Source organism: Hemiscyllium ocellatum, chromosome 39, assembly GCF_020745735.1.
Source record: "Hemiscyllium ocellatum isolate sHemOce1 chromosome 39, sHemOce1.pat.X.cur, whole genome shotgun sequence".
NCBI lineage: Eukaryota > Metazoa > Chordata > Chondrichthyes > Orectolobiformes > Hemiscylliidae > Hemiscyllium > Hemiscyllium ocellatum.
In genome coordinates, this window is record NC_083439.1 from 25,185,061 (window position 1) to 25,209,946 (window position 24,886).

At 38.0% G+C, this 24,886-nt stretch overlaps 1 protein-coding gene across 16 annotated transcripts in view; it reads left to right on the plus strand.

Moving 5' to 3' along the window:
* Nucleotides 1-24,886, plus strand: part of mef2aa (myocyte enhancer factor 2aa) — a 224,971-nt gene that overhangs the window by 11,109 nt on the left and 188,976 nt on the right. The window contains exon 1 of one of the 16 annotated variants that reach the window (XM_060853179.1): nucleotides 6,791-6,848. The exons of 14 other annotated variants lie outside the window; for them this stretch is intronic. The gene's annotated coding sequence lies outside the window, so the exon portion shown is untranslated. Of the gene's footprint in view, nucleotides 1-6,790; nucleotides 6,849-24,886 lie in introns of those variants that run through there. One more of the 16 variants, XM_060853183.1, reaches the window with a different exon arrangement.

The following is a 24,886-nucleotide window of genomic DNA, read 5'->3' on the forward strand; positions in this document are numbered from 1 at the left end:
AACTATGCACCTGCACCTCTAGGTCTCTGTTTGGCAACATTCCCCAGGGCTCTACTGCTAACTGTATAAGTCTTGCTCTGGTTTGCCTTGCTATAAGGCAATGTCATACATTATCTGAATTAAACTCCATCTGCCATTCTCTGGTCCATTGGTCCATCTGATCAATTATTGTCATTGAAGCAACTTTCCTGTATGCAATGGAGCAGGGTCAGCTAAGCTTATTTGAATCTGCTGTGTCCTCTGCTTAGCATTTTTCATATTTTCTTGCACTGCCATCCACTAGTGCAGATAACAATCATTAGTCCGTTTTAGTCTTAAACTGAATCACAACTAAATTTGCAGGGTTTTTAACGATGTTTTGTTCAAGTGACATGGGCATAATTTATATTCATAGCATGGTATTTAATGGGGTCCTGTCTCCTGTCTGGGGAGCCTTGTGTTACCTCTTTTCTGGGTTATTCCAAATCTTCAAAGTTTTGCTTATAATACCATTTGCCTCTGCAGTTCATTATAGGATAGTTTCAGAATGCATGTACAGTACCTTCACATAACAGGGATCTTTGTGTACTTCAGTTACTTGTAACAGATACAAAAAAAGAATTGTGTGCTTTTTCACCAATTTTTCACATTTAAGGTTAACATTAGAATAATTTCACATTTCAAATGAACACATTTATTGTCTCAGTTACCTGGGTGTGATTATCATATTGGGAGCTGTGTGTTTCGTGAGGGGCTTAATGACAATCTCTAAGTACTTTTCGAAGAATTATGTTGTGTTAATCACGCAACACCAGGTTATAGTCCAACAGGTTTATTTGGAAGGGCTAGCTTTTTAAAGCGCCGCTCCTTCATCAGGTTGTTGAGGAGATGCAGGAGCAGTGCTTTGAAAGCTCGTGCTCCCAAATAAATGGGTTGGGCGAGAACCTGGTTTTGTATTGTGAGATTTTTAACTTTTTCTACCCCAGTCCAACACTGGCATCTCCAAGATATGTTGTGGAAAGACTTTGTAATGATCTGTTCAGTGATGACATGAGTGCAAATATCATGCAGGATATCACTGATGCATCTTCTGTCAGTTGGTAAAACACAAGTGCCTGAATTCTGTGAACTTTCACTCGGCTATGTTAATTGTTATAATTATCACAGGTAAATGTGTAATTCATCAGCATCCAGGTCACGTTTATGATTGGAAAAATATGTTGCTGTTTTGTAACACAGTCATCTATAACATATTGTAGTGAACAGCATCTGTGACAGGACCATGCACACAACATTAGGTGATCAGTTCATTTACAAAAAGACAAAAACTTTTTAAAAAATAAAAATCTGCAGGTGCTGGAAGTCTGTAACAAAAAGAAATAGCTGAAAAATCTCAGCAGGTCTGGTAGCATCTGTGGAGAAAAATCAAAGTTAAAGTTTTGGGTCCAGTGACCATTTTTCAAAACTGCACCTGAAACGTCAACTCTGATTTCTCTCCACAGATGTTGCCAGACCTGCTGACATTCTTGAGCAATTTCTGATTTAGAAAATTGTCCAAACTAACACAATTCAGTGGCAATCAATCAAACAGTCTCTTGCATAATTGACTTCCCTTTAATTCCCTTTTCATCTGAAAACTCTCTTGCTCTCTGACCCCTTGCAATCCCATGTTCCCTCGGATCCCATACTTAACATTTTTTTTTGGCCTGCATGTTTTGCCAGCTGGATAACATATCTATCTCACTTTTCCTCCTTTCTTTCTTTCTCTTTCTCTCTCTCTCTCTCTCTGCATTCCCCATTCAATTCCCTGCACCACCTTTTTGAATTCAGGATCTGCTCTCTTTTTCACTCCTCCTTGGGTTCCTTGTTGAAACATTTCCAGGTCCATTCCCTCACCTGTCAGCCTTGAGAAAGGAACTGTCTTCCCTTACCAATTACATGATTTAGAATGTGGATTAAAATCTGGCTGCTGATCCCAATTGAATTCCAAAAAGGAATATTCAATCATAGAAGAAGAAGAAGAATAAGTATATGTAACAGCATTTTTTAAAAGAAAAGGCTACGTCCCAGTACAACATATTGAAACCTGTCAACATTGATCAGTATCAGTTCTCCATCTCTTTTCTCTCCCCTACACCTCCGCTCCAAACACCATTCAATCACGCTACACATATTCACCAGCATTTCCAACTTGAGAGTTCTCATAATTTCCACCTTATGCTCGAGCTGCCTTGCATTTCTTTAAAAGTGTATGGCCAGTTTTCAGACAAGACCACATCGTTTCCATGTAGCTTGACTGTCTGATTGATCTTTTGAGGTTTGTGACAGTTTTGGAATCCCCCTCCCTTGGTGTGTTGCAGCTGAATAGTGTACTTTAGCTGCCTTGTATTTTGTTAAATAGATTAGAGTAGGCAAATAGTTAAGGTTATTTATTTGGCCAAGGCCACATCTCAATCTCTATTATTTGGTTCAGTTGCTAATACCCTCTTACACCACATACGTGCACACACACACAGAGACATACATGGTGCACACACACAGGCATTTTGGATTTGAGTACTAAAAAAACTCAAAACTGACACATGATTGCATTAAGGAAGTTCTGCTCTGTGGAAGTTTACTTTTTTTCAGATCAGATGTTAAACATAGGTCCCATATGGACAGATGTAAAAGATTCCATATAACATTATTTCAAACAACAGTGGGTGGGAGTTATCCCTGATGTCCTGGCCAATATGTGTCCCAGAAAACAACCCCAAAGAAAACTGGTCATAGCAGTGTGATTATTTCATATCATTCAAACATCTTGAAGGAATATGAGCGTTAGAGTGTGATGCCAACCAAAGCAGAAGAATCCAGTTTTAGTTCTAATAATTCAAGGCTACCATGTCAGACAAGGCCAAAACCCACAGGATTTTGGGATTGGGTACGGGCTGTGTTGAATTGTTGAAAATCCATTAAAAGTCTCAAGTCTGACAATGTGATTGCATATATGCAGAATATACTGAAGACTTAAACTAGCCACTTTTTTTTATTCTGTTCAAAAGTATGATGGGTGATCACTTTAAAACAGTTACTCTGCATGCAGCTAATAGGCTTACCTCAGAACATAGTCCATTTATTTTCCTGCCACCATGGCACTAGATTTATTTCCTTACCTTTTATGGCACTAGATCTTTTACGAAGAGGAGTTTCAGAATTGACCTAGCACAGCTGCATAACTGAAAGTCCCTTGTGCAATGTCCCATATTACTGCAAAGTACTGTATTTATAAAATATATGAACTGATCATATTCTAAGAGTACACAGCTGCAAAGTGCAGTTTGGAATTTTTTTAATACTCCTGAATTGAATTAAGACTAATGAGCTGTGTGAGCTTCATTGTGGAATGTAAATTTTAGATTTCATTTGGCAGTATTGCTCCTTTCCTAAATCTTTCAACAATGGCTAGTGTCTGAGAATCTGGAATGTCATATTTTTATGTAAGCTCTTCCAATATTTCGAATTGCTTTATTTGGAAGTTGATAGCTTAATTGTACTGTTGCTTGGCTTGAACTTTTAAACTGATGCAGAAAACCACACCAAGCTTGGATTATTCACAAATTTAGAATTTTTTTTGTAAAACCTTTTTTTTTCAAAGCAGTGTTGCTACCTAATGCATAACCTAAATTCTCAATAGATTGCTGTTAAATCTCACACTTCTATGAATTTTAAACTCTGTATCAAGTGGGCTGTTTAACATATGTTGCAAAACATAGTATTAATGCACTTAGTTATTCTAACTTCAATGCCTTGTTTTAAAAAAGGCATCAAATATGTATTTTTCTGTGCTCATTTTGACCCAATTAAAGGCAGTGTATCAATGCAAGTTATTGTATTTATTTTCATTTTGCTTATTTTTTCAATAGCTCTCTGGCATTGAAATTATCTTAGAGTCATAGAAATGTACAGCGTGGAAACAGACCCTTCGGTCCAACTCGTCCATGCCAACCATGCCAGATATCCCAACCCAATCTAGTCCCGCCTGCCAGCACCCGACCCATATCCCTCCAAACCCTTCCTATTCATATACCCATTCAAATGCCTCTTAAATGTTGCAATTGTACCCGCCTCCACCACATCCTCTGGCAGCTCATTCCATACACGTATCACCCTCTGCATGAAAAAATTGCCCCTTGGGTCTCTCTTATATCTTTCCCCTCTCACCCTAAACCTATGCCCTCTAGTTCTGGACTCCCCGACCCCAAGGAAAAGACTTTGTCTATTTATCCTATCCATGTCCCTCATAATTTTGTAAACCTCTATAAGGTCACCCCTCAGTTTAGGCACCAATGGAACTTAACTCTCGAGTGTTGTTTTTTTACCGGTTAAAACTTCCTAATTTTGAAAGTAGTCTGATTCTGGATTATTTGATTGTTTCCAGTTTAAGCTGTTTTTTAATCAGCAATAAAATTTGACTTTGTTCTTTATTTTAAAATGCAAGTCCTGTTTTTATTATTCATTGCTGAACCACCTGATTCTAAGTCTGTTTGGCAAACCTGTGATCATGCTATTTGTTATTGTAGATTCCAAAGTGCTGTGTCTGAGAGGATTAGGCTGCAAAGTTTTAATTGACAACTAACTTTGGAGACTGCATTTGACAATACTTTGAGCTACTGTATGTGACCAGAGAGAAAACAAAATCTCCCTTTTTTTGTTCGGTTGACTGAAGATGGGAAAGCAGCTCAGATATTAATTAGACAATGAGGTTGCAAAATTTGTGGAAGGACTTGTGGATTTTGCAGTTTTTAAGGTTGAGCATTAACTATGGATCCTAGGTTACAAGGATAAGGAAGAGAATTGGACTGGATTGACCAGAAGGGGCAATTTTTTTTATATGAAAGCAAAATGACAAACAAAACCTTTTTGGTTGATCACTTTTGTAAAGAATTCTTTTTGTAGGTGATTCCTGGTCCAATAAGTAGCTCTCCTCACCAGCCTGGGTTTGTGCCAAAAATATCACCATCCTGTTAAGTTCTGGGGGAGGTGGTGGAAGCATTTCTCTGAAAAGCTGGGTGGGCTTCAAAACCTCCTGGTATCCATTTGTATTGGTAGATGGATTCCCACCTGCTCAACTGGGGAATGTTGCAGCTGTGTTGGTGGGAGTCCTCACAGTGGCAAATAACAGCAGTTCTCATGAAAGACCTCCAAATGAGCAGGTTTTGTAAGGGTGGATCTGCACAGCATGCTTTTTGATAATGCACTTGTAGTGAATATCATTTACTGAACTCCTGGGTAGAGCCCTGGCTAATACATTTCACTCTCTCGATTTCCATTTGCTCAGGTTTATTTCTTCCCTCCCTTCCATGCCACCCCCACAATCTGTGGTTCAAAAAAATAGTATTGCATACACTGGAGCTGTGGGAGATGATTTCCTCCTTCTAACTTCTATAGCAAAATCATAACGTTCTTTTTAATGTATGTACATTTTAACTATCATTAGTGCACAAATATTCACTCATGGAATGCAAGAATTTATTTGGTTTTGCCTTTGTTTGCAGTTATTCACAGTAAATAGGTTCTTGCTCTTTGCCTTTTTTTTGAGTTTTTTTTCTCTTTTTTTGTGTTGTCTTATTTTTGTAACATACTAATCTGCAAATCAGAAATGTTGAAGCATTTAGTTCTGTGTTTTTTTTTCTGGAGTTTTAGTTTGGATGTGTAAGTCCCTAGCCTGTGAGATTGATTAGACTCATCCTTTCGAAGGCTGGTCATCAACCTAATTATTATAGGGTAGGTCATGATTCCTGCTGTCACAGAGAGCAATCTAATTCGTGCTTTTATTTAAGATCCTGCTGACGAGGCTTTAATAATGCTCATTGATTATCTTTCTACTCAATAAACCACTGATGTCATACACACCCTTGAACAGCTCAAGGAGCTTTAGGAATCTTCATTGTTAATCTTAAAAAGGTCCTGTAGCAGAGTAGTACATTTGATAATCCTGTTAATCCACTCAGTAGTTTACAATTAGATCTATTGTGACATAAAACTATTGATACAGTATATTGATCAAACTTAATTCATTTAAATGTTTTTTGTTCATAATTAAAACTAGAAATATGACTGTCTTGCTGTAATGTTTTGTTTAAAAAAAACTTCCCCCTTTTGTGGACCTGGGGAGTATCATTTAGATACCGTAGTAAATCATGAGACCTTGGAAATATATTAGGTGGTGAATAAACACCCATTATTTTGACTGCATTTTCTTTAATCCAAGAAATTACCCCACGCCTGTGTTTCTTGACGCTATGGCTTAAAGCCCATCAGTTACAACATCATATACTCATGTGTATGTCATATAATTAAAATCATTCCACTGTTGCAAAAGCTTGTTGCTTTTGTCATTTACTTCATTCGAAAGTCTTTATTTCTAGATACAGTATTGAGTGCTGGAGTTTGGATTTTTTTCTTTACCTGACACTGGTAAATTCGCATTTGAGAACCTTTCATTGTGGATAACTTAAAGAACAGAGGAAAATGTTGCCACATACTTTGAGTGAGCAGTTCGCCTGAAAGGCCTCACCATGTGGGCTTTTACAAGCTGTGACTTTGCTGATGTAGGTGTAATAGAAGAAGACAGCAATGGTTTCTCAGCTGTTCAACCACTAGTGAGCCATCAATATCTCTTCCTTCAGCTGCCACCACTTTTCAAACAGAAGTGAGGTGTCCACTGGGCCAGAGGCGTTAGTGACTTAGTCAGCCTGTGTGATAGACTACAAACAGTTGGTTCCTGAGAGTCCATCATAGAACAGTTGTTTTCCATACCTGCATGACTGGGAAGATCTGCGGTTTCAGATCTGTTTCGGCTTTTACTTCTGATTTATGTTTGTGTAGGTAAAATATGATCTTTTTCCAGGCTTGAATTTTTGATTTAAAATGTTTCAAAATAATCTGTGAGCTTTGTGAATGGCTTGTATTGTAACTTTAAAAACAATGCTAATATAGGGAAAAACAACGATAGAGGTGCCATTATTTAGCTATGCATTCGGGTTGTATGTTGGATTAAATGTACTTTCCTTTTGAGATTTATGACTACTTTATTTCTGACTATGCTGTATATGTATTTGTATCTGATAATAGGGTCCTTTGTTTAATTATTACTTGGACAACTGTGACTGCGACACTGACTTTGTAGATCAAAATAAGATTGAAAATGTATATGATCTGTGACTTTTTTAAGTTCTGAAAACATTGTGATTAATACATGATATGATTCCATACTTTGATTTTGATCACTTGTAATTAAGTCAGAATCTATGATGACTTTAAAAATGATGAGTACAAATGTAACAAGACAACTGAAACGTGGTACTTGCATTCTATCTTGTGCTTGTTGTGTCCTGACAGTATGTAATCAAATAATATGAAGTGTCACTACAGTTTTCACAGCGGCATTGAACCCTTGTCAACTGTCCTTCAGGCAGTGGACAAGGCAGTGATTAGAAATAGTGATAAGATTTTTATTAAAGCTGCGTAAAATAGATCTGAAGTATATAATTCTGGGGGGGATGAAGAGAGAAGAGAAAGGGGGATGCAATAAAGAGAAAGGGGGATCCAATTTAGGTAGCATAATAAAATGTTGCATTGTTAAGACAGGCTATGTGTTGACTAGACATCAGCTTCTCAGCATTTGCTGAATTCTTTAAGTGCAAACTTCAAGCTGCTCATCAGAATTATTGCTTGGACCTCAGACTGTTTTTCTAAAAATTTAGAAGTTTAACTAAAATATAGATTTTAAAATCTGTTAAATCAAAAATATTTTAATGTCCATTTCAAGTCCATATTTTGAGTTTTGCATTGGTTTGTAAAATATCAATGTTATTTCTTTTACGTAACTTTTCCCGCCTCAGGCGACTGACTGTGTGGAGTTTGCACATTCTCCCCATGTCTGCGTGGGTTTCCTCGGGTGCTCCAGTTTTCCCCCACAGTCCAAAGATGTGCAGGTCAGGTGAATTGGCCAAGCTAAATTGCCTGTAGTATTAGGTAAATGGGTAAATGTAGGAGAATGGTGGGTTGCGCTTCGGCGGGTCGGTGTGGACTTGTTGGGCCGAAGGGCCTGTTTCCACACTGTTAGTAATCTAATCTAATCTAAACCATTACTTTTCTAGGTATGACCAGCTTTCTGGTCAAATTTATTAAAATGTTACAACTAACATTTTCCAGTAAGCTTTCAAAGGTTTTATATAAAATTCATTATTCTAAATGGGGCAGCAGCTAAAATAGATGGTAATTAAACTGACTTCGAAAAACCAACCTAGTGAAGTGATAGAATGCAGATGGGTATTTTCTTCTTCTTTGGAAATCTTTATTTTGGTAGCAAAAACATGGTAATTATCTCCTGTTCCACCCCAGGGATTTCAAAAGTATTGATGCATATTTGATGTTGGGGTCAATTTACTTTCTTTCTTGTTTAGAAATAGAATCCATTATGATCCTAATTATACCAGATCAACATACGGAAGTGTCTTAACATTCACAGAGGATTATTACATTGGAATGAGTACTGATGTATTGGAAAGAGTGACGTAAGGTGATGCACAATCTTTGTAAATAAACTAATGCTTACTCAAGCAATTGAAATTCAGTGCAGTGAAAATCATAACATGGAGAAAACCCCAACCAGGCTGCACAGCAAGTATGAATGAGTGACCAGTGTCCTTATAAGGAAGGTCTGAAGTTACAGATATTCCTTCAAAATCTGTATTAAGAACCTGTCAAAAAGGCTTAAAGGATTTGTGACTCATTTTGTGTTGAAATTAGAGGGCATGTTGTATGCTTACTACTCCTTTCATATCTATACACAAACTATTTGCATCTAAGTGCCCAGTAGTTTTCATGGTTATAAACAGGTTCTGCCATACAAGTAATGAAGGCATGGTTCTGAAGTGTAATTTATGCAATTTGGTATAACGGCCCAACAACAATTGTGTGTATAGTTTCTTAAATCCTCCTTTTGCCCAAAAGATTTTTAATTAGCTCTGCTCTAAACACCCTACAATGAGATGGGAATGGAAGTTTCAGTGCAATTGGCCATTTGTTTAAAAAACAAAGTAAAATGACTTGAATGAATGATGGTTTTAGACTAGCTCGCTGGTATTTTCTATTTAGTCAATGCACATCATTCTAAAAAATCAGAATGCAACTTGAAATAACATTTCTCCGTTATTATGCCAAACTAATGATGGGTGAATGTAAAGGAAGTTGATTAAAAGTTTGCTTAATGCCTAAGGGTTATTGAGGGGACAAATTAATGAGGTAGTAATTGTATTGGCAATTGGATGCTTAAGAAGGAAAGTATTCACTGGAAGACTTTGCTTCTTTTGTATGCCATTTTCCCTTTAAAGTACCATTGTTCAAAGAGCAAGTCTTTTGCATAATTTGCTCCTTGGCCACCTATTTTTCACCAAAGCAATTGCTTCCTCATTGATTTGTGGCCACAATGGTGAACCTTCTGTCCTATAGTGATTCATTCATTGGAAAAATGGTCACTGAACGAAATTTACATCTTTGTTTCCAACAAGCCTAAACATCCAATCGCATTCAACATTCTCATTAAAATTTATTGATCTTCAAAAATACCAAAATACTGATTTTTGGCAGAGACTTTGTACTTGTAGGAGTGTAGAAATGCAGAATTACAACAAACATTAACTATGTCAAGGTGCTATAACTCATTTGTGGTCAACTTTTTTTGCGTGTATGTTTTGATATTTGGATTTTTTTGTCGTTTGTTTTTATTCTCCGACTACTTTTTGCATGAATTTTAAATGCGCTTCACAATCTTCTGTATCAAATGTTATTTTATTAACAACAATGCATTCATATGGAATGTCTACCTTTTGTGCCTTTGTATTGTTCTAAATTTGAACTCCCCAAAAAAACTTAACTTCATCAAGCCTTTTGGTAGCTTAATGAGTAGTGGGGTGAAATGTGGTGTAGCTCTGCCATGTCAATTCTGTTTTATACCAGCCTCTGGCTCATTTCCTAATTACCCACTGTCACTATTTTCTCTACTAACTCCCTCATCCATCATTTATTTAGAGTCATAGAGCTATACAGCATGGAAACAGACCCTTCGGTCCAACCCGTCCAAGCTGACCAGATATCCCAACCCAATCGAGTCCCACCTGCCAGCACCTGGCCCAAATCCCTCCAAACCCTTTCTATTCATATACCCATCCAAATGCCTCTTAAATGTTGCAATTGTGCCAGCCTCCAGCACTTCCTCTGGCAGCTCATTCCATACACGTATCACTTTCTGCGTGAAAAAGTTGCCCCTTGGGTCTCTTTTATATCTTTCCCCTCTCACCGTAAACATTCATGAGAACAAAGGGAGCTTCAATACCTATTGGTTCAAAATATTTTATTGCTTCCTTGACAGTGACTTTTTAACAAGAATTTGCAAGAATTCTGAATAGACTAAATTCAGTTTACCAGGCATTTCCATAAGTTACATTTGCTGTATAACTGCTACAGTAATGTTCCTCTTGAATGAAGAAAAAAGCTTTAGCTAGATCCCTCTGTGTTGGAAAAAGTTGCCCCGTAGGTCTCTTTTATATCTTTTCCCCTCTCACCCTAAACCCATGCCCTCTAGTTCTGGACTCCCTGATCCCAGGGAAAAGATTTAGATTAGATTACTTACAGTGTGGAAACAGGCCCTTCGGCCCAACAAGTCCACACCGACCCGCTGAAGCGCAACCCATCCATACCCCCACATTTACCCCTTACCAAACACACAGGCAATTTAGTGTGGCCAATTCACCTGACCCGCACATCTTTGGACTGTGGGAGGAAACCGGAGCACCCGGAGGAAACCCACGCAGACACGGGGAGAACGTGCAAACTCCACACAGTCAGTCGCCTGAGTCGGAGACTTTGCCTATTTATCCTATCCATGCCCCTCATAATTTTGTAATCCTCTATAAGGTCACCCCTCAGCCTCCGACGCTCCAGGGAGAACAGCCCCAGCCTGTTCAGCCTCTCCCTGTAGCTCAAATCCTCCAACCCTGGCAACATGCTTGTAAATCTTTTCTGAACCCTTTCAAGTTTCACAACATCTTTCTGATAGGAAGGAGGCCAGAAATGCACGCAGACCTTCCAACTTCTGTACTCAATACTCTGACCAATAAAGGAAAGCATACCATATAAGTTATCTTGGGCTTGGCTGTTTGAACTCTCTGCTTCCATCTTGCCTGTTTCATTTGGGAATCTTCTCCATACTTTGCATCTTAAATTCCCTGACTCTTGATTGCTGCATATCTCTAATCTGATCTCCATATCCTACTCTTGCAGCATTGTCTTCCTTGTGACCTGCCTCAATGCCTTCAGATTATTTTCTTTTTTTAAAAAAGCAGTCTCTATGATGATTTTGATTTTACCTTCCAACAACATTGTCTGCCCATTTGATTGATTGATTGGTTAAGTCTTGCTTTCCAGTTTAGGACATACTGTGTGAAAGTTTTTTTTTAAGATGTGGTGTAGTATACAAAGGTAAGTTGTTGCTCCGTGGAAAGTGTCACCACTATTGCTGTTGTGTACTAAGTTATTTTTGAATGAAGGCTTTTTGGTAGGAATATTCGACATTCCTTTTCAAACAATACAATACAATATTTTCAAAAACATGAAGCATCATAGATTTAAGATGTCTTAGTCCTTCGCTGCAATAATTTTAAAGCAGTGTTAAAAACATTTTGTTTGGATTTGATTTTAAACAGTAGATTTATTTAATAAGATTTGAAGAATCAGGGAGTGGCAGCACGACTGCCTCAACACTAGGGACCCGGGTTTTATTCCATCCTGGGGAAACTGTCTGGAATTTACACAGACATGAGGAGAATGTGCAGGTTCCTACTGAGTGCTCAGGTTTCCTCCCACAGTCCAAAAATATGCAGTTAGTTGGATTGGCCAATCTAAATTGCTCATAGTGTCCAGGGATGTGTAGGTAAGATTGTTTTTAGCAATGGGAAATGCAGGGTTATAGGAATAAGATGGGAAGCTGGGTCTGGGTGGGATGCTTTTTTGGTGGGTCAGTGTGGACTTGTTGGGCTGAATGGCCTGTTTCCACATTGTTGAGGTTCTAAGTATCCTAAGAAGGCTCATCCTACGATCAGTGAAGATTTTCCTAATGGGTTCAGACTGAAAGACAACTTGGGTAAATGATAATTGAATATTTAGAAAATCTCATTTATTTTCATTGTTTTCTTTATGGGAACAGAACAAAAATCACAATCTGTTAGTAAGCTTTCTACCTGGATTGGATAAAAATAATTCTGGCAATAACTGTGTTGATCATAACTGGATTCTTTTCTATGCAGAGAATTAATTATAAGCAACAGTGGGACACTCTATGCTATTTTGCTGTTTGGTATTTAATAATGTTGCCAGCCAAGAGAAACAGAGTAAATCATTGGCAATGCCTAACACAACAGCTTCAACTTCAAACAAACACGCCATGTTGAATAGTCTGGACAGTGACACAAAGTGAGCAAGTAATTTCTAAGGAAGTACAAAACCATTCAATTAAGTGTTAATATGGCAATACAAAAACAAGTATTTATGCAAGAATAATCACAGAATTTTTGCAGGGAAGCCATTCAGCTCAGGCTCAGACTCTTCAAATGACTTGTGATTTTCTCCTGCCTTTTCACCATAACCCTGCCCATTCTTTCTATTTAAATAATAGTCTTACATCCTTGACCAATTCCTTGACTGAACCTGTCTCCACCATAAGTCCAGGCAGTGCTTTCCATACCCCAACTGCTCATTTCGCAAAACACCTGTTTTCCCTGCATTGCATTTGGTATTTTCAGACTGTGCCCACCCATTCTTGATCTGTTATGAAGAAGAGAAACTTTCCAATCTTGATTTTGGACAGAAGTTTTTAATTTCCCAGAGTCTTCTCTTTTCTGAAGAAATCAGCCCAAGATCTCGATTCTGTTTTCAAAAACTGTAGTTTTTTCTCATCCCGGGAGCTGTTCATGTAAACCTCTTCTGCACTCTGTCTAGGAATTTACATCATTCCTAAAATTCTAGACTAGAGTGGTGCTGGAAAAGCACAGCAGTTCAGGCAGCATCCGAGAAGCAGGAAAATCGATGTTTTCATCTGCCTAAGGGCTTTTGCCTGAAACGTCGATTTTCCTGCTCCTCGGATGCTGCCTGAACTGCTATGCTTTTCCAGCATCACTCTAGTCTAGAATCTGGTTTCCAGCATCTGCAGCCCTTTTTTTTTAACAATCATTCCTAAAATGTAGGACTCAGAATTCTAACAAGACCCCAGCTAAGGTGTAACTAGTGTTTTATATAAGCCTAGCTTAATCTCTTTGCCCAAATAAAATATGTTAGGCTTTGTTATTGCTTTCGTACCTGTTCTCTCCACCTATCGTGCTACTTTTTAATGACTAACATATCCAGGTTTTTTGCACCTGCACGCTATTTTTAAAGTAGTCCCCTTTATATTGCGTTTCTATGTTCTTTCAAGCAAAACGTATCCCCTCTCTTATCTGCCACCTATTTATCCACTCGACCAACTTGTCAATTCCTTTTTTTGAGTTCTAAACTGTCCCCCATCATTGTTCACAGTTTTGTATCATCCATAGACTTTGATATTGTCCCCTACGCACAAACGTCTAGATCATTAATGTATATGAAGCAGGCTAGGGTCCCTGTACTTTCCTGTGGGGAACTCCACTACAAACCTTGCTCTTGTCAAAAACTGTCCACTAACCATTGCCTCTGTTTCCTCCATTACATATTCATCCTACGTGACCTCTAACTGTTTTCAAGGTTCTGTCATGTGACATACTGTCAACCACGTTTTGGAATTTCCTGTACACCATATCAACAACATTATCCATATCAATTCTATCTGCTACTTCCTCAAAAAATTTCAGCCAGTTAGTTAAACACAATTTTTCCGTAAATCCTAAAACGTTGAAGTGAACTCAGCTGAATGGATGGATGGGAAAATTTAGACCGAGGTTTCAGAGCAAATTCTCTAAATCATGAGTTGTTTGGAGACATTTGATTACTTAAAATACTTTGTTCAGCCCGTTGATTGCATAGTCTTTGCATCTCATTGTTTCTTATCCACATATCCTCCATTCTCTTTCCAGCCACAATCATCTAATTATTACTGCTCGTCACTTAATCTAGAGCTCTCAACCCTTTATGTCACCCTTTGTAAGATTCAGTTCATTTTTGTCTTGTCATCCAAATTTAGTCCCCATCATTTTGATCACTAAACTTTGCTGAGATACATGGACTCTCAGACCCTTAATGCTACAACTTCAACATTTTCTTGCCTTTGTTTTGAGATCAGTCCTTGACTTTGCCTTTTCTATCCATGATCACACTTCCACCATACTTCCTATCTGACCTCTTCTCCATCCCTCTATCACCATTGTATGGGTCTGTACCCTGTTTTCCTTTTCTTAATCTGACATTGGAGGCTCTGGCTTCAGCTGATTCAGCTCCACATTTGTGCTCCTTTATCCTTCTACATAAAGTGAAGGTTTAATTTTATCTCTGTGTCTTATCAAAGCATTGTCACCGTGATACAGAGACTCTGTGATGTGTTTCTGGCTTTTTAAATGTATTATGAAGAGATCTGCTGTCAAATAAATTTTATTACAGTAGAACCAAAGTAAACATCTATTGTTCAGTGATCGATTCCGCTGGCATCTGTGAATGAATGGAACAAAAACTGGCAGTTATCTTGGGGGCACTATTGATTATTTTTAAATAAGAATAAACTTTTGAGGATCACAATTTTTTTGGTACAGCATTTTATGTGAAGAAGTTGTGGTGTATGACCTTTCTAGGTAGCACTTGCTCTTTATCTAAGGACACAGGTTTCCTACTTATGAAGTCTTAGCTGTATGGAATAAATAAATCAGCGTCACAGAGGGAGAGGCAAAGGAGAGAGTGTTCAGCTTGAAAAGCCTTCCAAATAGTGATCGTCATGGCATTAAGCACTCTGCACAATAACAGCAACAGTATCTTCAGGGCATCTTCTGAAATGAAATTCCTTTAGTCATTCCCACAGAGAATCACAAGATCACATTTTTAGTCTGCACTGAATGCTGGTCGTTATCCGTAACTAAGTGAAAAGCATGATCAAGAAGGTAGTTTTACAATGAAAGGAAGTAAAAAAAATTAAAATTTTTAAAAGGGGATGTGATATGTTCACAATTACTTTGAATCTGAAGCACTGGTTTGTGCAGGTGATAGTGCAGCTGACACCTTGTTGGAAGGTGAAACTTTTGCTTGGTCATAACATTGTTAAAGGCATATGGAGATCTTATTGTATTGGTTTAAGGCTTATGAATAGTAAGGGAACAATGGCCATGTGAACTTTTTGGCAAAAGACCTATTCTTGTTGTTCAAGAATTTTGTCTCTTTTACTCTACCGTAACCTATTTTACTTCTACGTAAGATGAGATAACTACATTAATACGAAGAAACATTGTTATCTCCTACAAGATGATAGCTGTGTTTAAGTTGCTTGTTGTGATTATAACTGCACACTGATAAGCTCCACTCAGGAGGCAATTATTTATGTATTGGGTGGGTGGGGTCTCTCAAAGACTAATGTTTAATCCCTTCATGATAATCGCTTTATTCACGGTTGAGAGTGATTTGAACCATTCTTATCTTGTTCGCCACATGGGTTACAGGATTTTTATTAGTGTTTTTAATGAAGAATATCAGGGTTTCTGTTTCTTTCCTTGAACCAAAAACCTTGGTGATGTTTGCAAAGCAAAGAAAAATGATAAATCTTAACCTCTACGTGGCATAAGTGAGCTACCAAGGAATAGAAAATAAAGTTAATTTTTTTCTCTGTTTTTGGAGGGAAGAATGAGGGAAAGGAGAAATATTTTGGGTCTCTGGTTCTGTTTTAATGTACATCTCATACCTAATATTAAATGAAAAAATAAAGTGAGTTTGCAGTTAGGATATTTTAAGGATTTGGCATTTGTGGAGGAAGCAAGAAAGGGGGGAAAAAGATGTAAAAGCACGTATGTACAGAACATGTGATAGAAGAAGTTGAAGGTAAAGAAGTGGGTAATTGAGGGATGAAACTTTTATACAGTGGAGATAGCAGAATTGTGATATCTGTGGTGCTTATGGAGTTAAGTTGCAGATGAGTAATGACCCCATTGAATGGCAAACATGTTAGTGAGGATAAATGGCCTACTCCTGTCTGTCTGTCTGTCTGTCTGTCTGTCTATTTTCTCTCAAGTTGGATGGTTAAAGAATAAGCCAACTGTAGGTGTCAATCCCACCGAAATCTGAAGACTTTTTGAACAAAATGGGAATTGAAGTTACATGAATATATGTTTGGCTTGTATTTAAAACAGAACCTTGATCTTGCATAATAGCAAATTGAAATCTTTCACTGCTTGACCGAGTTGGTGGGGATGTTGGATGGAAGAGGAGAGACTGCAAAAGTGATTTATAAATATAAATCAACTAAACTTTTCAAGGTTAGCCCCCAGTTGATCAGACAATAAAGACCATTTACATGCAAGTAATGTGTGATCTTATGATAATTGACAAAACCTTTGGTGTCTATTAAACCATTTTGGAACATTGCACTTTATTATAGTTTCACCTGTTTATGAAGCAACCAAAATTTCCTTGTCTGTTTAAGGCAGCTGTTCTATCTCTCAGAGGGTCGTGCCTGATTGATCTTCCAGTATTTGAGATTGTCCTAGTGTTCGCAAATGGTTACATCCAGCTTGGATGATGACATGTGGAACGACTGGTACCATCTGGGATTGGCATAATTTTAAATTTTATTTAAAAAGTGTTATTATTTGGTAAATTATCCTGCTTGCTTCAAAATCAGCATTGTGATGTTACAAATGGCAGAAGAAAAATCAGACAAATAATTTGTCAATTATACAACATTACTATGCACCTACTGTATATGGATGGACTGTTGCCCTCTCTAGTCTCTTCTACCCAAAAGTGATTGGGATCGAGCTGGAAACACTGTATTGGTCTCTAAGCCAATAACTGAAGCAGAAATCATAAACCAAGTTTCTATTTGAGTATTCATCAATTGAGAGTAAATTTAAAATCCTTTTCCAGCTACTTTCAAAGACAGAGGGAAAATACAGCATTTGTTTATATATTTAATTTTAGCAAGTAGAATAAGGTTCTGTTTACTCTTGTTAACCTGTGGTCATCTTGTCATTTGTTTTTTAATTATTGATATCTTGTACTATTCTCTTTTTGGTAGCATGAGTTGTAATTGTCATTATCTATTTGTTTCAGCCGATAGGCAAGCATGCGTTCTCATGCTTTAAATTGTACTTCACTGGGCTTGTCAAAAAATTGCAACTTGTGACTTTTAAGTTTGTATTTGTGATTTCAGGTTTTGCAGAAAGGCATTTCTTGCAGTTGGTTATAACCAGTATCTCTGGATTGCTGTTAATTAATAATGGCCTTGCAGTCTCCAAAGCCAACTATGGAATAACTTGTTGAATCAACAATGGGAGTGGCATTGATTTGCATCAATTGAAGGTGCATCTAAAACAACAAATTTTTCTCCGTTGTCTTCGTATCGGTTTCTGTTTAGCTGTAGGGAAAATGGCTGTGACCTCATTAATGAGTATCCTAATAGAATAGTGTTGCTAAAGTGTTAGTTTTCTGATCAGAGTAGTCAATGTGGAGGCTTGAAGTATAATCTTCATCAGCGGTTGTAATGGATAGTGGTGGTGTTTGAGAGCTGGTATACAGCCAATACTGGTGATCTGCATCAACACAGCTGACCTTGTTTTGGATTTGATTTGAGCTATTGGTTAATCCAAATATTATCAAGAGAGCTTCATTTGATGTTGTGTGATGTAAGTCTAGTTTCAGCACTAGTTTCAAGTCTAGATTCCAGGTCTAATCGAGATATATCTTGTGAGGAAAGTATCATAAAACAACTTTTACTATTCTGTGTAATTCAAATGCTACATGAAAATGATTTCACTTCCTCAACTTTGCACCACAGAAGAGGTGCACTGTGATTCTAAAAAACTAGATTTGCATCATGGCACAATGAATTTGCATTGTGCATTTTTGCAATCATAGAAGCTGAATAAAATGCTTCCCCAATTTTCCATGTTACTGTATTGAACTTCCTGTAGATCTTTTGAAACACAACCTTAATATTGGAAACTCTGATCTATCAATTTCTTTGTAAGAAAGATAATTAGTTGGAAGAAATTTCTTCTGCACAATTCTCTACCTCCCGGGGGCTGGATCATTTAAGGCTGAGTTAGACAGATTTTCCTTTAAAGAAAATCAGGGGTTGTAGGGAAAAGGTAAGAAAATGGGTTGTTAAGTCATAATCTCATTAAGTGGCAAAGGGCACTTGATGGACAGAATGGACTACTTAGAGTCATAGAGATATACATCATGGAAACACATGGAAACTTCAGTCCAACTCATCCATATCAACCATACATCCTGAATTAATCTAGTCCCATTTGCCAAGACTTGGCCTATATCCTTCTAAACCCTTCCTATTCATATACTCATCCAGGTATCTTTTTAAAATGTTGTATTTGTACCAGGATACACCACCTACGCTGGCAGCTCATTCCACACACGCACCACCCTCTGTGTGAAAAAGTTGTCCCTTGGGTCCTTTTTAAAATCTTCCCCTCTCACCCTAAATACCCCCCTCCCCTGCCTGGCCAAAAAAGAAAAAATACCTTGTCTGTTTACCCTTTCCATGCCCTTGTGATTTTATAAACCCCTCAGCCTCTGACGCTCCAGGGAAAACAGCCCTAGCCCATTCAGCCCCTCCCTATAACTCAAATCCTTCAACCCTGGCAGCATCCTTGTAAATATCTCCTGAGCCCTTTTAAATATCAAAACATCCTTCCTGTAGACGGAGACCAGAACTGTACACACTATTCCAAAAGTGACCTTACCAATGTCCTGTATAGCCACATTGTGACTTCCCAACTCCTATATAAAGGAAAGTATAATAAATGTATACTAAAGGAAAGTATACTTCACTATCCTTTCTACCTGCAACTCCCCTTTCACTCACTTCTACCCCTTTATCTTACAATTTTATGGTGAAGGCTGATGTAGGATTCTTAGAATGTTGCAAGTTGTTGAGTTAACTGGTTTGAAATATGAGTCTGAGGAAGTTGTATATTGTTTGAATGGCTGCGAACTGAGGGAGAATGCATTTGTGGTATTCGGTTGTCTAATGGTCATTACAGAGAGTCCTGTCAGCAAGTTGGACTTCCTTCCTGGAGTCTAAGGGGATTACAGTCGATCAAGGATTACTGCCACTGTCAGTCCAGATTCTTGTCTGCAGCCAACCTCCTGGACTGGAAACAATCAGCTTGGTGTTTGACTCTACCAAAACCCAGCAATTTATATCCTTGCAGTTTGGAGTTAGGGCTGCATACAGGCTGGGGTTTACCATAATGCCACCTCATCCTTCTGCATCTTCAGGTTCCTGTCTGGAGTGTGGAGCAAGTTTTGCTTTCTGGCCCATATTCTCTGTGTCCGTTGTCAAACGCTGCATTGCAAAGGGCAGATCCTGGCTTACAGCATCTGATGTAGTGTGCAACTCAGCTTTTGATATGACACTATGTAAGTGAGAACTGGAAGGTCATGTTATTGGTGAACAGCTCCATATGATTCCACAAATAGGGCTCCTCGTTACCTAATTAATGAGATGAAATTGCAGAAGATTGTGTGTGAGAGAGAGGTCATTGTGAGTCATGGTGGAGTGAGCACTATAAATCTTATTTAACAAAACATTAATGGAAAATGATAAAACTTTGCTCATTAGGAGATAAAGCTATAGATGATCTATGTATCATACTTTCATGGATGTATCTTTTCATTCAACACTTTCCACTGCTCATTCATGAGAACAAAGGCAGCTTCAATACCTGTTGGTTCAAAAGATTTTATTGCTTCCTTGACAGTGACTTTTTAACAAGAATTTGCAAGAATTCTGGATAGACTAAATTCGGTTTACCAGGCATTTCCATAACTTACATTTGCTGTATAACTGCTACAGTAATGTTCCTGTTGGATGATGAAAAAAGCTTTAGCTAGATCCCTCTGTATGAAAAAGTTGCCCTATAGGTTTTTTTTTATATATATATCTTTTCCCTCTTTCCCCCTAAACCCATGCCCTCTAGTTCTGGACTCTCCGATCCCAGGGAAAATACTTTGTCTATTTATCCTATCTATGCCCCTCATAATTTTGTAAACCTTTATAAGGTCACCCCTCAGCCTCCGACGCTCCAGGGAAAACAGCCCCAGCCTGTTCAGCCTCTCCCTATAGCTCAAATTCTTCAACCCTGGCAATGTCCTTGTAAATCTTTTCTGGACCCTTTCAAGTTTCGCAACATCTTTCTGATAGGAAGGAGACCAGAAATGTATGCAATATTCCAGCAGTGGCCTAACCAATGTCTTGTGCAGCCGCAACATGACCTGCCAGAGGAAGTGGTGGAGGCTGGTACAATTGCAACATTTAAGAGGCATCTGGGTGTATGATTAGGAAGGGTTTGGAGGAATATGGGCCAGGTGCTGGCAGGTAGGACTAGATTGGGTTGAGATATCTGGTCGGCATGGACAGGTTGGACCGAAGGGTCTGTTTCCATGCTGTACATCTCTATGACTCTATCCAACATTGTCTTTATTAATATACTCTAATCATGAATCAAATTCTTTACCAATTATCTTAATTCTTGGTGAGTTCTAATGGCTTAATCTCCTCCCATAACCCCACTCTCCCCATAATTCAGCCCTTGAGGAATTTGCTAAGATTATATGATTTATGGGCATCCTCCCCCTCCTCCTCAATTCTTCCTTCTGATTGCTCATGTTGTATTATTGGACTCTTGTTGTGACCATAAATTCTCCTATCCATTTTCTGCAGCTAGGAGAAGCACAGATTAACTTTTCTGTGCATTACTTGTCCTCTCATTAACTCTTAACACTTTCCTACTTCTCTTCTGCCTTTACCTTTCTTGTGTAATGAATTAATGTGGCTGAGTAGAAAGCTCGAGTGCCTACCTTCCATATGTGGATCAAGAATTCTGATGGTAGGTGATTCAGTTTAGTTTGCTTTTCCTTCATTATATGTGTGATTAGAATTGACATATTACCTATGTAAGGATTCTAATAGTATGGTGGTAGTGTCCCTACCAGAGTAAGGTTCCACCTGCTGCAGAGATGTGTAGTACCATCTCTGAATGAATAGGCTGATTTTATAAAATATCTATTGTCAGTGCTGACATGCAATTGATGTAGAGTTGCTGGTGTTGGACTGGGATGGACAAAGTTTAAAAATCTCACAACACCAGGTTCTTGTCCAACAGGTTTATTTGGAAGTACAAGCTTTCAGAGCACTGCTTCTTCATAAAGTAGCAGGATCCTAGGACACAGACTTTATAGTAAAAGATCAAAGTGTCATAAAACTGATGCAATATATTGAACGAACCTAGGTTGCTATTAAGTCTTTAATCACTTAGAATGGGGATGCATGTTGCTTCTGAAATTGAGTTGTTTTTCTTTTGGCGTCCTGTTAAGAGTGGCAGATGCAGCCACTTAAAATGCAAGTAAAACATAATCTAGTGAGATGCAAAGACATCACAACAAAGTATTTGTGAATTTAGTCTGATCCCAAGGCAGAGCCTCAATCTTGTCAGAGGGGAACTATAGTCTTTACCCCTTGCTAATTAAATTACTGTGAATACTCTTGTTACATGTGACTGTGGATACTATGTAACAATATGTAGTCAAAAGATTGCAGACTTTACTGGAATCTGTTGGGGAAAATATGTTTCATGTATTGTTGAGCCAGAGAAGACTTTGTCATTTGATTTTATTGCCTGATGAAGAACATCATATAACTGAAAATGATTGTGTTGTTTAAGTATTTGCTTCTTTTCATGAGACCTGTTGCTTTTATTTGCTAGGCTTGTTCCTAATCTCTGAACCCTGCCAAATGCAATGCACTTTTAAACTGCACTTCAGATATTCATCCAGTTGCTGCAATGCAGTTTCTGATGTGAAATCTTTGCACACCCACAACTCGAACAAGAGGAGGTCCAAAGGAAGAAACAGCATGGATGTTACGTTAGGAACCACTCTGCTTTCTTGTTTTTGTTCAGCTGAAAACAAGCTCAAGCCATGCTTCGTGCAATTCAAAACAGAATTAAAATGTACTGTAATAATAGTTTATCCAGAACAAAATCTCCCATTTGTTTCATACAAAGCGTTAGTGAGTACCACACTGGTCAACTTGAAGTACTGCATTCTCTCTTTTGTCATAAAGGCACAAGACATTTGGAGGCATTAAAGGGAAGAGTCGTGAGCCTGGTTCCTTGTGTTTTAGGTCTGAGTTATCAACAAAGACTGGACAAATGTAAACCTTCAAGCCTTGATGATATTTTGAATTTTAATGATTTTCATTGTGAATGTTTATTTTACAATGAGAAATACACAAATGAATGCTTTTCACTGTACTCTGTTGCATTGTGGAATTGATGTTCAAGGGGTATATATGAAAAATTTTAAAACCATTGAAGTTACATTGCAAGGTTAATACAAGATGACCTTTTAAATGAGTTAAAGGTAAATTTAGAACTGGTACCCCAAGGGTTATTCCTTTTGTATATCACATATTACATAGGCTTGTTTCCCAAATGGGATAATCGATGTGAATGAATTGGAATTGTTTCAGAAACAGTTGTCTTTTTGAATGGACTAACTGAGATGGTCAGACTCTTCTGTTTTTTGTTTTTCTTTACTTAATTATTTGTGTAATTAGTGTCAGGTCCAGGTTTCACCTGTTCCAGAGGTTTATAATGCCATCTCTGAGCAGGTTATTTAGAAAATGTTGTCAACGCTGAAATGCATTTGGCGATGCTTCTGACCTCCAAGCTGGGCCACCCGTCAGAGGGAGCAGCTAACACCCAACCTTCCCCCAGTACCAAAGCTGCCTACCTCCACCTGCCATGGCACATCCTGTTTCGGCCCCTCAGTTTATCTGCTGAAGCCTTCAACATGTGTTTTGCACCTCCAGACACTGCCAGTTCTTTCTTTGCATATGTATATTTGTATCGTCTATAAATCTGAGCTAATCCAAAACTGATTTGCACCTAACCTGTTCACTCTTCACCCCTATGCTGGCTCATTTCCATCTGTGCTATATAATGCAGCTCCTCAATTGTTAATTTTCTTCTCCTTATTTGCAAACTCCTTTATTGACCCATGCTATCCTAACTCTGTAACTTCTTTTTAGCCCTATAAGCTTACAGTGACTCCTGCGATTCTGGTCTCTTGCAGATGCCCAACTGTCACTGCTGCATGTTCGGATGCTGCACCTTCAACTGCTTAAGCGCTAATCTGCTGAAATTCTTCTCCGTAATCCTCCTTGGTTATCACAGTTATCACAATTGCTTTTGAAGAGTCTGAAGGAAAGTTTTAAACTTTGTGTGTGCACTCAGTGTCAATTTTGCAACTGTGAAGTTTTTGGGCCATTTTACTATGTTAAAGGCATGATATAAGTATTTGTTGTAGTTAAAAATCAATGGATAAACTTCATTGCAAGAAAAGGGCATCACAATCGTGCATTGTGCAAATAATGAAGGAAGTAATAAATTATTACCCCTTGACAGTGCATGTATACAAAAGGCTTTTAGTGGGTTTGCAGCCATAATTTGTGGAAACTAGTGCAGAATGCTGTTGCTTAAAGTGGATCCAATGAAACTTGCTGACAGATTAAAAGCAGTGTCTAAATGTGCACAGGTGGGAATAACCAGGTTGTTCAGGGATTTTTTTTTGCATGAAGGTTTGATTCAGAAGGTCATGGGCTCAAACCTAATGCTGTGTAATGCATGGTCGCGGGGCTAACGTGTTTATGCAGTACAGACATTGTCTGCTGTGAGATGTTCATCTAAGTCACAAACACGGAAAATGGACAACTTGGATATTTTGCCTGAAGTAAAAGCAGCTGAAGATATGGTGTAATAACAACGTGCTGGAGACACTCAGCAATTCTCGCAGCATCTGTGGAGAGAGAAAAAAAAAGTTCATGTTTCCAGGCTAGCATGACTTGAATTTGTGGGATTTTTTCTGAAGTACAAATTGGCTACTTCCTTTACCTGTATAACAAATTATCACTTTTTCAAGTGATCTATTTTAGAGCACTTTGGAAATGCCCTACAACTTTTGAACTTTTTATACAAGTTCAAATTAATTTTAATCTGTTCTAGAAAACAGATGCTGGTATTGAAGGCAATTTAGAAACATTCATGAGATTGATCCTAGATTGGGAGGGATTTTCTTATGAAGAGTGGTTGAGAAAGTTGGGCTTGTAATCGCTGGACTTTAGAGTAAGAGGAGACCTTTACTGAAAGATTTCTGAGATACTTGACAGATTAAAAGTTGAGAATCTAGAACCAGAAGGCATAACCTCATTTTAGGCAGATGAGGATTATTGACTGAGGGTGGATTCTGTGGAATTCTTTACAGAAGAGGGCTGTGAAGCCGATTATCATTAAGAATATTCAAGGCTGATAAATTTATAATAACAAGGGAATCCAGGGTTATGGGGAAAAAGCAGGAAAGTGAAGTTGTGAATTATCACATCAGACATGATCATGCGGAATGACTGAGCAGATTGCGTGGGCTGAATGCTCCTACATCTTATCATCTAAAATGTTTTCAAATATTTTTGGACTGTATTTGAAATATAAAATTATTCCTTCAGACAATATATTCTGCATCTAAATTTCTTTGTTAAAGTTTTGTTTGAGGAACCATTTTTATTGGGATTCAGAATTAGCTAGAAATCCATTTGACCGGTCTTTGAGAGAGGGAGATT